The sequence below is a fragment of the Tupaia chinensis genome, unplaced genomic scaffold, assembly GCF_000334495.1.
Source record: "Tupaia chinensis unplaced genomic scaffold, TupChi_1.0 Scaffold000355_1, whole genome shotgun sequence".
Lineage (NCBI taxonomy): Eukaryota > Metazoa > Chordata > Mammalia > Scandentia > Tupaiidae > Tupaia > Tupaia belangeri.
The window spans coordinates 14,695,800-14,708,136 of NW_006159850.1; positions in this window are offsets into that span (position 1 = coordinate 14,695,800).

The following is a 12,337-nucleotide window of genomic DNA, read 5'->3' on the forward strand; positions in this document are numbered from 1 at the left end:
AGTCCCACATGCTCGACTATAGTTCAAGTCCCGAACCTGGTGCCTTAAAAATCATGCCAGGCATGTGTGCATGCCCAAGATTCCAGGAGGAGAATGGAGAAGGGATTGTGGCATGGCCATCCCCCCCAGAGGGTGATTTCTCACTTTCCTTCTCACTGTGTCTGCCTCTCTCTCTCTCTCTCTCTCTCTCTCTGGAAAACATATGCACCATAAGGCAAAAATCTCTTTTAATAAAAGATGGAAAATGATTAAATTGTATTACAATTTTTCTCAGTCAAAGCCCTGAGTCAGATCTGCGAGTTTACTCATTTTATTTCTCTAGTAGAAACATGGCAAGCAGTTGACAGGTCCATTTCCAGAGGCCTCTCATGCTAAAACCAGAGCTCGCCAATATTCTGTTGTTCATTCCAGCCTCCCAGTGTTCAAGCTTGATCTTAATTCTTTCAATGTAAAGAAAGTTAATCCAAAAACCACTCACTAGTGGTAGGGAGAATTCATGTGGTCATTTTATCAAGGATAAAGGCCCTGTTTGGGCCCTAACACTGTTCTTGGTATTGAAAATATAATGGGAATAAGTTCTTGCCTTTGTGGTATTTACTCCCCTTTTTAAAAAAGTTTATTATTTCATCTGAGAGAGAAAAAGAGTGAGAGAGAACTTGCAACAGGGTCTTCATGCCACACTCCACCCCCAGTATCCACTGGCCTAGATCTCGGGCACATGCGTCCACACTTGGTGTGCTCAAGAGAGTCCCAGGATGGAACCCAGGACCTTCCCCCTGTGGGTCCAGTTGTGTACTGCTGCACCACTGTCTGGCCTGACTTCACTTTTTAATGGGGGAAATAGACCACAGCATGATAAATAAGTACATTTTTAAGTACAAGAAAAACAAACAGGAAAGGGCAATGCAGAGAGAGACAGTTTTAAAGGGTTTCAGGTGGGCTCCACTAAGGTGGCATCTGAACGAGCACATGGAGGAGGTGAGCAAGTAAGCCGTGGGGTTTCCTGAGGGGAGAGAGTTCCAGGCAGAAAAAACAGTCTGTGTGATGATTTTCAGGTGCAAATGTGCTTTGAATGTTTGCGAAACGGTAAGGAAGCTCCTGTGGCCGACTGAAATGAGCAAGAACAGAGGAGAGAAGGTCAAAGACAACAGACGGTCAGGCTAACAGAGCGCCGACAGCCTTGTAAGCAACTTTAAAGACTTGGGCTTGGGCATGGCATGGAAACTCATCTGTGGATTTGGACGGAGCATGACTTTCCCCATCTTACATTTTAGCAGGATTGCTCTGGCTGCGGTGTTGAGTACAGAGCAGAGGGGGAAGCACAGGTACACAGACCAGTTAGGAAGCTATGGCAATACTCTTCCATGGAAGACCGTGGTCTCTCAGACTAGGGTGGCAGCAGTGGGGTAGGTAGGAAGTTGCCACTTTATGGATAGCTTTTAAAAGTACAGACAACAGGACTTGCTGGAAGTGCAAAAGAGAGACAATTATTTCAATCTAAATCCAGGTGTAATAGAGAAGAGTCGAGGGTGAACCTTAAGAGTTTCGGCCTGAGAAACGTAAAGGGCAGAAGTCCCACTACTTGACATAGTGAAGAATGGGAGAGAAACAGGCTTAGGGGAAGTTCCTCACAAGTTCAGCTTTAGACAAGCGTCCAAACGGTGGTACATCGATGGTTGAATGGTCTAGGTTGGAGACATTTATTTGGACAGCATGGTAGGGAGAATATTTCCCCCAAAGATGTTTATGTCTGAATCCTCAGAACCTGTGAATGTATTTACCTCTATGGGGGGAAAAATGACTTTGCAAATAAGATTAAAGACATGAATCGTGAGATGGGGAGATTATCCTGGATCATCTCAGTGGGCCGATTTAATTGGCTGGGTCCTTAAACGTGGAGAACTTTTCCTGACTGCAAAGAAGGGCCAGAGAGAGACTTTGCTGGCTTTGAAAAGAGAGGAAGGCAGCTGCAAGCTGAGAAACGTAAGAAGCCTCTAGAAGCTGGAATAGGAAACAGATTCCCCCACTAGAGCTTCCAGGAAGAAATGGAGCCCTGCTGACAGGGTGATTTTAGCCCAGTGAGACAGATCTGTGTCAGATTTCTGTCCTACAGAACTTCAGGATAATAAAGTGGCCACTTCATTTGGGGTAATGTGTCATGGCAGCCATAGAGCATGAATCCCTGCATCATCAACATATAGATGACACTTAACCCTAAGAGCAGAATGATTACAGACAGCAGAGAGAAGAGTCAGGACCAAGCCCTGGGGTGTTTTTTTGTTGTTGTTGTTTTTGTTTTGTTTTTTTGAGAGGTTTTTGCTATAGGGCGCGTGCGCTCGCCAGAAAGAGAGAGACATAGAGACAGAAAGCAAGAAATCACCCCCCAGGGGGGATGGCCACGCCACAATCCCTTCTCCTCCATTCTCCTCTAGGGATCTTGGGCATGCATGCACATGTGCCCGGTGTGAATTTTAAGCCACCAGGTCCAGGACGCGAACAGCGGTCAACTACATGGGAGTCCTGCGACATAGCCATTACGCTAACTGCTGGTCCCAAGCCTTGGGGTATTTGAATATTAAGTCAGGGAGATGCCTGAAAAGCAGAGGACACAAGATAGGAGGGGAGTGGGGTTCTAGGAGTTAAGTGAGGAACCTGTGTCACACGCTGCTACAGGATCAAGCAAGCCGTGAATCAAATGAGGAAACCAGACGGTCAGAACAGAGAGAGCATGCGTGCTTGGGCCAGCTGCTACCTAGATGGAGGACAGTGGACCCAGGTCCTGATAGCGCAAGTCACGTAGACGGAGAGACACACAAGTGATACCCACCTAAAGTGCTAACTTTTTCACACACAAGAACTCTGGCCACTAGCAAACTTGGCCTAAATACAATACTGGAATATATCCGATCAGGTTGGCATTCTTTCCCTTTGGGGACGGGAGGGTATAAATGTCAGCAGGATGGGCCAGCCCTGTGGCCTAGAGGCTAAACGAGCCAGGTCTGTGGCATAGAAGTTAGGGGAGCCAGATTCCACCTGGCTGATGGCCCAGTTCAAATCTTGGTCCTGGTGGTTTAAAAATCATGCCAGGCACATGTGCAAACATACCCAAAATGACGAGATGGAGAAATGGAGACGAGATTGAGGTGTGAGTATGCCCCATGGGGGATGGGGTGAGGGAAAGGAGGGCTTTTTTCCTTTCCCCCTCCTTCTCTAGCAAGTGCATATGCTTCTGAGGGAAAAGAAAAAAAAATGAGAAAAAAAAAGGTGACAGGAGAGGAAGGGAGAAAAAATAGGAACAGAATAGACTTTCAACTTCCTCTTACAGACCTGCATGATGCATTTTTTCGTCTTAGTCCTCCCAGACCCTAATTTGTTAATGACATATGCTCTAAGCCCAAGAGACTTAACATGATGTGTCAAGACCAGAAAATAGTTTTTCTTAAAGAAACCATGACTTCATCAGAATTAAAATACACCACCTTCTGGTAACTGGCATTTCGGGTCAGCCATAGCTTTGGACATTTTATATTTTGCCTTCCGATTCATCAAGACTCAAGAGTCAGGTGATCATCTATAAATGAGTGATTGAAGTCAGGCAAGGAGGGCCCTTGTGACCCTAGACAAATGTAGCCTTTATCACGCTACCTCGCAGTGACTTATAGTTGTTTACTGTTCATCTTCACTGTTCATCTTCTCCGCTAGACTCAGAAGTCCTCAGAGAGGTGAGACTGCTCTTCCATCACTGAGTTATAAGGACAATAATTCATTAGCCTCCTGCTCATTGCTCTTGTCATATGCGTCAGATACAGTGCTAATTGCTTCTGGGCATTTAATCTTGACCAAACTCTACAAGAGGGCTCTTATTTATTCTATTTGGCTGATAAGAAGATTGAGACCTCAAAAAGGTTAAGGAATTTACTTAGTAATCACATTAGAGGGTAGCAGAGCACCCCAATGCCCAGATCTATGCTAAATAATAGCTCCCCAAAATGTCCACAGCCTCAGTTCTGGGACTTGGGAATGTGACCTTGTATGGAAAAACGGGATTTAGTAGATGTGATTAAATAAGGATTTTACAGCAGGGAGACCATCCTGGATTATCCAGGTGGGCTCAGTGCAATGACAAGGGTCCTTATGAAAGGGAGGTGAAAGGTCATACAGAGGTCATATGGGAGGTGGGACAAAAGCAGCAAGAACTGAAGTGCTGAAGGGGGATGAGCCCAGGAATGCAGATGGCCTGTGGCAGCTGGAAAGGACAAGGAAACAAAACCTCCTGGAAGGAGCACAGACAGCCCTGCCAACCCCTTGATTTTAGATCTCTGACCTTTGGAACAGCAAAATAATACATTTATGTTGCTTTAAGCCATTGAGTTTCGGAGAACTTGTTATAGTAGCAATGCTCTTTTTTATCATTTTTAAAGTTTTTTTTTTCTTTTTTTTGGGGGGGAGTCATAGGGCTGGTATGCTCACCAGAGAGAAACAGAGATAGTGAGCGGGAAAGTGAGAAAACACTCCCTGGGGAGATGGACACACTGCAATCCCTTCTCCTTTCTCCTCCTGGGATTTGGGGCACACATGAATATGCACCTGATGTTATTCTCAAGCCTTCCAATCTGGGACACGAACCATGATCAGCCATGTGGGAGTCCAGCAACATAACCACTACGCCACCTGCTGGCCCCACCTCTACAACTATACATCCTAGGACCTAAGGCAGTGCTGATGCACGGACAATTCAACAGATATTTGCTAAGTGAATTATTGAAGAAAAAGGCATTTTCCTCTAAGGCCTTTCCCATCTGGCTCAACCTGAACTCCTAACCAAGAGAATGTGGCCTCCCTCTGAGAGAGACACGCAGGAGCAGCCCAGTCATATCTGGGGCAAGCATGTGTTTTCTTAATTGCAAAGTTGGATAGAGGGGCTAGTTAGAATCTAAGCGTGCTCAGTACCAGTCAGTATACCCCTAAAGAACAGGACAAAATGCAACCCTAATTTATAGCTGTGATAGAGAGCCACAGGGGCTGGAGGGAGGGAGGGAGGGAGAAGGAGGAGGAGGGGATTCGGCCCTTTTCATTTCAATAACTTGGGATCCTTTTCCTATGCCCTACAGCAACACATTACACATCACAAATGATCCCACTGAAATCATAACCAGTATTAGTAAAAACACAAGCTGAGATCATATTTCACAACGCAATTCATTAAAAAATTATTTCATGACAAGAGATGGACATGATGGCCTATAGTCTTGAGACGGGAGATCTGCAACATTCTGAGACCTTACTTTAAAAAAATTACTTCAGGCCAGCAGGTGGCATGGTGGTTAAGGTGCTGGACTCCCACGTGGCAGGTAGTGGTTTGAGTCCCGGACCTGGCAGCTTGCTTTCTCTCTTTCTCTCTCTCTTTCTCTCTCTTCACACATGTGGCCTGAAGCAAATTTTTAAAATAATAAATAAAATTAATTTTTAAAAAAAATATTTCATGACAAATTGGAGCAAAGAATATATACATACACATAATACAAATGTACATACCTCTACCTTCCCCTGAAACCACCATGACCTGTCCTTCAACAGGAAGATGATTTTGTCAGTTTCAGGGAAAAGGTTTCCAAGTTAGTTAAGTCAACACACCCCCTAGCTGCTTGAGAAATGAGCTGGGAACCAGCAGTTCGCGTAATGGCTATGTCACTGGACTCCCACGTAGTTGACCGCAGTTCGCGTCCCGGACCCGGTGGCTTAAACTCACGCTGGGCGCGTGTGCGTGCGTGCCCAAGATCCCAAGAGGAGAATGGAGGAGAAGGGATTGCAGCGTGACCATCCCCCCTGGGGGGTGATTTCTCGCTTTCTATCTCTATGTCTCTCTCTGTCTGGCAAGTGCACGCACCCTATAGTGAAAACCTCTCCAAAAAAAAGAAATGAGCTGGAAATCTGAGACTTGTTTCCGATTCACAAATGGTTCATCAATGTCATAAAGGGTTACTTTCCTTTTCTGTGTTCTTTCTAGCCAGTTAAAGTCCTGCACTTAGAAAGTAGAAACCTGCAAAACAGCTTCTGAAGAACAAGTACTACATGAGCAGAAATACAGTTACAGTCCCAGCTAAAAACAATCATTCGTAACTGACTCTCAAGTCCACGTATTGGTTTTCATCGTCTATTTGGAGTTGACCTAGATGGCAAGAGAAATGACCAGGTAGATTGAAGCTAAGATTGGTTGTTCCCTCAGTCTAGACCTTCTGGCTGCTGATAGACTGGCAGTTCCCGGGTGCTCCCAGCTTGCACAGCTTTGCAGTCAAGACTCCAAGTGGTCTGAGTGCTTTAGGATCTGAATGAATCACACATACTAGGGATCCACTGAGACCACAAGAAACTCAATCTATTTGTGACCCGAGACAGGGTTTTACTGCATCTCAGATTAACAGTTAAAAAATGTTTTGCTTTTCTGCCTCCAGGGTATTTGTCTGATGTCTGAGGCAGGGAGATTATTAAATCTTCCGTGCCTTCCAAAGATGTAAATTAAACCACAGCACCTCCTTCGCCACCTTCGCTGTAAGGAGCTTGAAATTTATTATTAACTTGTCACTCTTGTGTGCTCATCAAAACAAGCGGCACCATGATTAATTGCTCCTATTTATTTAATGGGACTTGTCATTCTAACATTTGTGGACAGGATACTATAAAGACTCCTGATTTCTTTGCAGAACTGTGGCATGAGGACTTTCAGAGGACTAGCCCTTTCCATAGTATATTTGAAAGACAGGTAGCATTCATGTAACTATGTACTATTCTCTCAGTTTTTATTTTTTTAAGAATTATTTATGTAATTCAATTTAGTATTATTATTTTTTTTAATTTGACCAGAGACAGACAGAGATAGAGAGAGAAAGGGGAAGTGAGAAAGCAAATTGACAGGTCTAGGACTCAAACCAGTTAGCCATGTGTGAATCCAGCGTCTTTAACCACCACCCACCTGCTGGCCCTGTTCCTTCCGTTTTAAGTGGAGCTATGCTCCATTATGGCTTCCTTTGCCTGGTCACAGATGTCACATTGTCTGATTCTGTTCGTCTATACCCCTTCTGAAGACTTTGAAGAGGTCCCCGACATGACATAGACATAAACTCTAAAGTTCTCTTTTCAATTCTGTCATTCACAACTCAGTTCAACAAAGACAGTATTTATTAGGTTCCTTCACACGAGCAAGCAGTAAATGAGAATTTATTCATTCATTTCTTCATACAATATTTAATGGTACTAGGTGTATCACTCACTGTTCAAACCACTGAGTGGTCCCTTTCTTCATGGGGTTTACAGCCTTGTACGTCCCTTCCTATGGCATTTGTCTCTATATTATGAACAGAGAGAGTGATGAGACAGTGAGACGCCAGATAAAAGAGAGGAAACACACAGCCCTCCCTTCTAAAGTAATTTTACACAAAGCAGATGCTAACCTGAGTGAGGTTTAATAATACATCTCTAAGGTTCATCCCCCCATTCTTGTCTAGTGTGGATATTCAGGACTGAATTGCACCACAATTATGGCGTTTCACCTATGTTTCTCTCCCCGTACCTATCATACAGAGATCATCTGATTTTCTGAATAATGCACTGAAGCAGGAAGTTCTCGAATGAATTTTCTAGGGATGACTGCCTGGTCTCTGATCTGTCACAAAAAAATGTCACCTTACCAGTTTATATTGTAGCATAGTCACCTTATATTTTTAAAGATCATATCTTTGTCTCTTTTTAAAAATGTTTATTATAGAAACTGTCAAACATACAAAAAAAGATGAGATAGTTAAAGAATGAGTCCCCATATTCCTTTCACTTAACTTCGATAATTATGAACATTTGGCTGTCCTTAATTTTTATCTATCACCTTTCTCTCTCCATTTTTTTTTTGTTTTGAGTATTTACAAGTAAATCCCTGCCCCAGACATTAGAAGGTATCTCTAACCAAGAAATGTTTAAAAATATGTAATTATAATATCACAATGATATCTAATAAAATAACAATAGTTTTTATAATATCTTTTCATCCCTAGCCCATGTTCAATTATCCCTGACTATCTAAAAATTATTCTTTTGGATTGAAACAGGACATGATCAAAGTCTATGCATTTGATTTGGTTAACACGTCTTTCCTTGTACCTTTTCTCCCATGTCCCTTTGAATATCACTGAAATGATCCTCAATATTTGATTTTTATTCAGCATGAAGAAATCTGTCCAAACCTAACCCATCCTCCAATTTACCTCATTATGTAATATTTTCAAGAACAAACTACCAGTAAGCAGGGTAAACATACAACAAACAAAGTCTTAAGCATTCGAATAAACAATGTCTTAAGCAAAAGAGGAGTGCTATTAGTAATTATACTGAGGTAAACCAGGACAGATAGTCATCCTAGCAGTAGAAAATATTAGAAGTAAAAAGGAAGATCTATGAGTTATGTTTTCTACTTGGGAAAGCCATGGCACAATCCCTTCTCTTCCAGTCTCCTCTTGGGATCTTGGGCATGCATGCACATGCACCGAACTTGAAGTTAAGCCAGCAGGTGGCATGGTGGTTAAGGCAGCTGGATCCCACATGGCTGACTGCACAGTTCAAGTTACAGACCTAGTGGCTTGAAAAACACACTGGGCATGTGTGTGTGCATGCCCACAATCCCAAGAGAAGAATGGAAGAGAAGGTACTACAGCACAGCCATTGCCCCTAGAGGAGGAATACTTTCTCATCTTGAAGTTAAGCCAGCAGGTGGCATGGTGGTTAAGGCAGCTGGATCCCACATGGCTGACTGCACAGTTCAAGTTACAGACCTAGTGGCTTGAAAAACACACTGGGCATGTGTGTGTGCATGCCCACAATCCCAAGAGAAGAATGGAAGAGAAGGTACTACAGCACAGCCATTGCCCCTAGAGGAGGAATACTTTCTCATTTTCTCTCTCTCTCTCTTTCTCTCTCTGTCTCTGTCTCTGTCTCTCTCTAGTGAGCACACATGCCCTATAGCAAACTAAAAAAGAAAAGAAATAAAAGCAACTGCAAGTTAACTTTTCTTGGATTTACCGAAAGAATTGAAGTTAAAGAAATATCAACTAGCCCAAAATCTGAGGAAAGACAATTACCTGTAAGAAGATGTGGAATACAAAATATATTCAATATCTAGAAATCGACCAATATAATTCACCATATTAACAATCTAAAGAAGAAAACCCAAGCTAGCCCCATAACCTAGTGATAAAAGAACCAGATCCCATATGGCCCACTGTGGTTTGAATCCTGTCCCCAGTGGCTTGAGAAATATGCCAGGTATATGTGTGTATGTGCCCCAAATCCTGACAGGACCTTTTGACCGGAACCACCATCTTCCAGTAATTAACCAAAACGACAAACACAAAGGGATAGAGGAGAGGCACCCGATATATGTTCTCTATAGGAAACATGGAGTGGTTCCTTTTAGAAAACATGCATGTGGATCTACAAGAAAGGTGATATTGCAGACATCAAGGGTATGGGTACTGTTCAAAAAGGAATGCCCCACAAATGTTACCATGGCAAAACTGGATGAGTCCACAATGTTACCCAGCACGCTATTGGCATTGTTGTGAACAAACAAGTAAAGGAGAAGATTCTTGGCAAGAGAATTAATGTATGTATTGAGCACATTAAGTATTCTAAGAGCAGAGACAGCTTCCTAAAACGTGTGCAAGAAAATGACCAGAAGAAGGAACCCGAAGAGAAAGGTACCTGGGTTCAACTGAAACACCAGCCCACTCTACCCATAGAAGCATACTTTGTGGAAAGGAGCCTGAGCTTCTGGAACCTATCCCCTATGAACTCATGGCATGATGGGTGTTAAAAATAAACAATGGTCTGGGAACCAGCAGTTAGCGTAATGGCTATGTGCCTGGGATACCACGTAGTCGACCGCGGTTCGTGTCCCGGACCCGGTAGCTTAAAACTCACGCCGGGCGTGTGTGCGTGCGTGCCCAAGATCCCGAGAGGAGAATGGAGGAGAAGGGATTGTGGCGTGACCATCCCCCCTGGGGGGTGATTTCTCACTTTCTGTCTCTATGTCTCTCTCTGTCTGTCTGGTGAGCGCACGCGCCCTACAGTGAAAATCTCTCCAAAAAAATAAAAAAATAAAAAAAATAAACAATGGTCTATAAAATAAATAGATTAATAAAATCCTGACAGGATAGAGAAATGGAGAAAAGGGGATTGTGGTGTGACCACACTCCCATCAGGGGTTGCTTTCTCCCTCATCCTCTCTCTCTCTCTCTCTCTCTCTTTCTGGCAAGGACATGCACCTTCTGGAGGATCACACATTGTGATTTTATACAAGATTATGTTTTTGGAAACTAATTTTTGATATATTTCTTTTTTCTAATATAAAGAATCTTATGTAAAAATGTGCTCTCCTTGCATTTTCCATTTTACTCTGAAGTTTTATTGACAGATTATTCTAATGACCTTTCCATCAGTGGACACCACATTAGAGTCAGGTCATGTGGAAACTGAAAGCAGGGCAGTTTTCTCTTCTCACAGGACTTAAATGTCTTGTTTTATGGGGTGTGAAAGTACTCTTTTTCTTCATTCTGTTTGCTATACTCCAATTGGAGAGATCATTGCTGCTCTCAATATTACAGCTTGCACGTGAATCTTATTTTTTAAATGTTTACAGAGTATCTACTACACACCAGGTTCTATTTGGCACTGGGGACACCTCGGTGAATAAACAAACTCTCCTCTCTTCAGTGCATTGATAACAACACAGTAAGTACACAAACAACAAAAACTGTGAGGAAAAATAAAATGGGCTTCTACTACAGAATGGTGATGGTGGGGGTAGGTAAATGGGATGACAGATTAGGTGATCAGTGAAAGTCTTCCTAAGGAGATGACATTTGAAATGAAAAGAAGATGTTATACATGTTAACTATACATATTTAAATATATATAATAAAAGAATATATATAATGAATATATGTATAATATACATTATATTCTTTAAAGGGTTTTCCAGTCTGTTCCTAGCTCCTAAACTTATAGCCTCAAGGCTCACTTCTCACTGCATCTCTCTAAGTTGTCCAATTACAGAAGGCACTAATCAACTCATCTTTTGGTGTTACAGGCCAGAGAGCAGACCAAACTTGGTCCAATCAGAGGATAGGGTAGAGGTGGGCTAGAAGAGAAGAAGGTTAAATGATATCAACAGATACTTAAGCAACAGAGATTCTGGACAGGCAAGTCTTCAACAGTAATGTGGGAGAGAGTAAGCAATTATTGATATCTCTCTGTAGGAACAAAATTAATACGCCTCTACCCATATTTGAAAACTAATTGACTAGAAAATCCTTAATGCTGAAAATTGATAAATCCAGGTGAAGCCTATAAGATAGTTATTGGACAATTCTTACGCTTCTTTGTAGGTTTTAAATTTTTCTAATATAGGGTGGCAGGGAGGAAAGAAGCATGCAAACCTTGAATTATGCATCTGTGGATTCATGTTTAAATCTGAGTACATTAAATTGGAACTCTGAGTCTAAATCAAATCTGATATAAATTGGAGATATAAAGATAAACAAAACCTTACCTGTATAATTTTGTATTCCTGGTCTTTGAAATCCTACTGGCTAACGTCCACTAACTACCAAACAGAAATCTGCAGTCCTAGTGCTATGGAGACAGAAAACGGAGTTGGGTTTTCCAACTGTAGCTGAAAAGTGAAAGGGGAAATCTCAATGTTAAGGAGTCAAAAAACAAAAGAAAAGCTCTGAAATTTCTCTATAATTTCTATCCACATCCTTGAACAACCCTTGAATTGCGAATGCACTGAGTAGACTGTTAGGAGGTGCTAGTGAATGACCACAGTTGGAAGACCAAGTACAGTAAGTAGGACTTCCAGGGACTACCCAAACAGATACAATAGAATGATTAGGGCAATTATGAAACCTGCATATGCACTATGGATTAGTAATACCATATCAATGTTAAATGGTCTGATTTTGATCATTTTACAGAAGTTACATAAGGGAATGTCCTGTTCTAAGGAAATGCACACTGAAGTATTTCAGGGTAACGGGGCACAATGTCTCCAAGCTATTCTCAGATGGTTTAGATAATAAAAGTTATACACAGCCACGGAATGATAAGGCAAATTGGGGAAAATGTAAACAATTGCTGGATGGAGGGTAAGGGGCATGTGGGAATTCCCTGTACCAGTGCTGCAATTCTTGTTAACTTTAAAATTACAGTCATGCACTGCATAAGTTTTCAGTCAATGGCAGACCACATATATAACAGTTGTACTATTAGATTATAATGCAATTGGAAAATT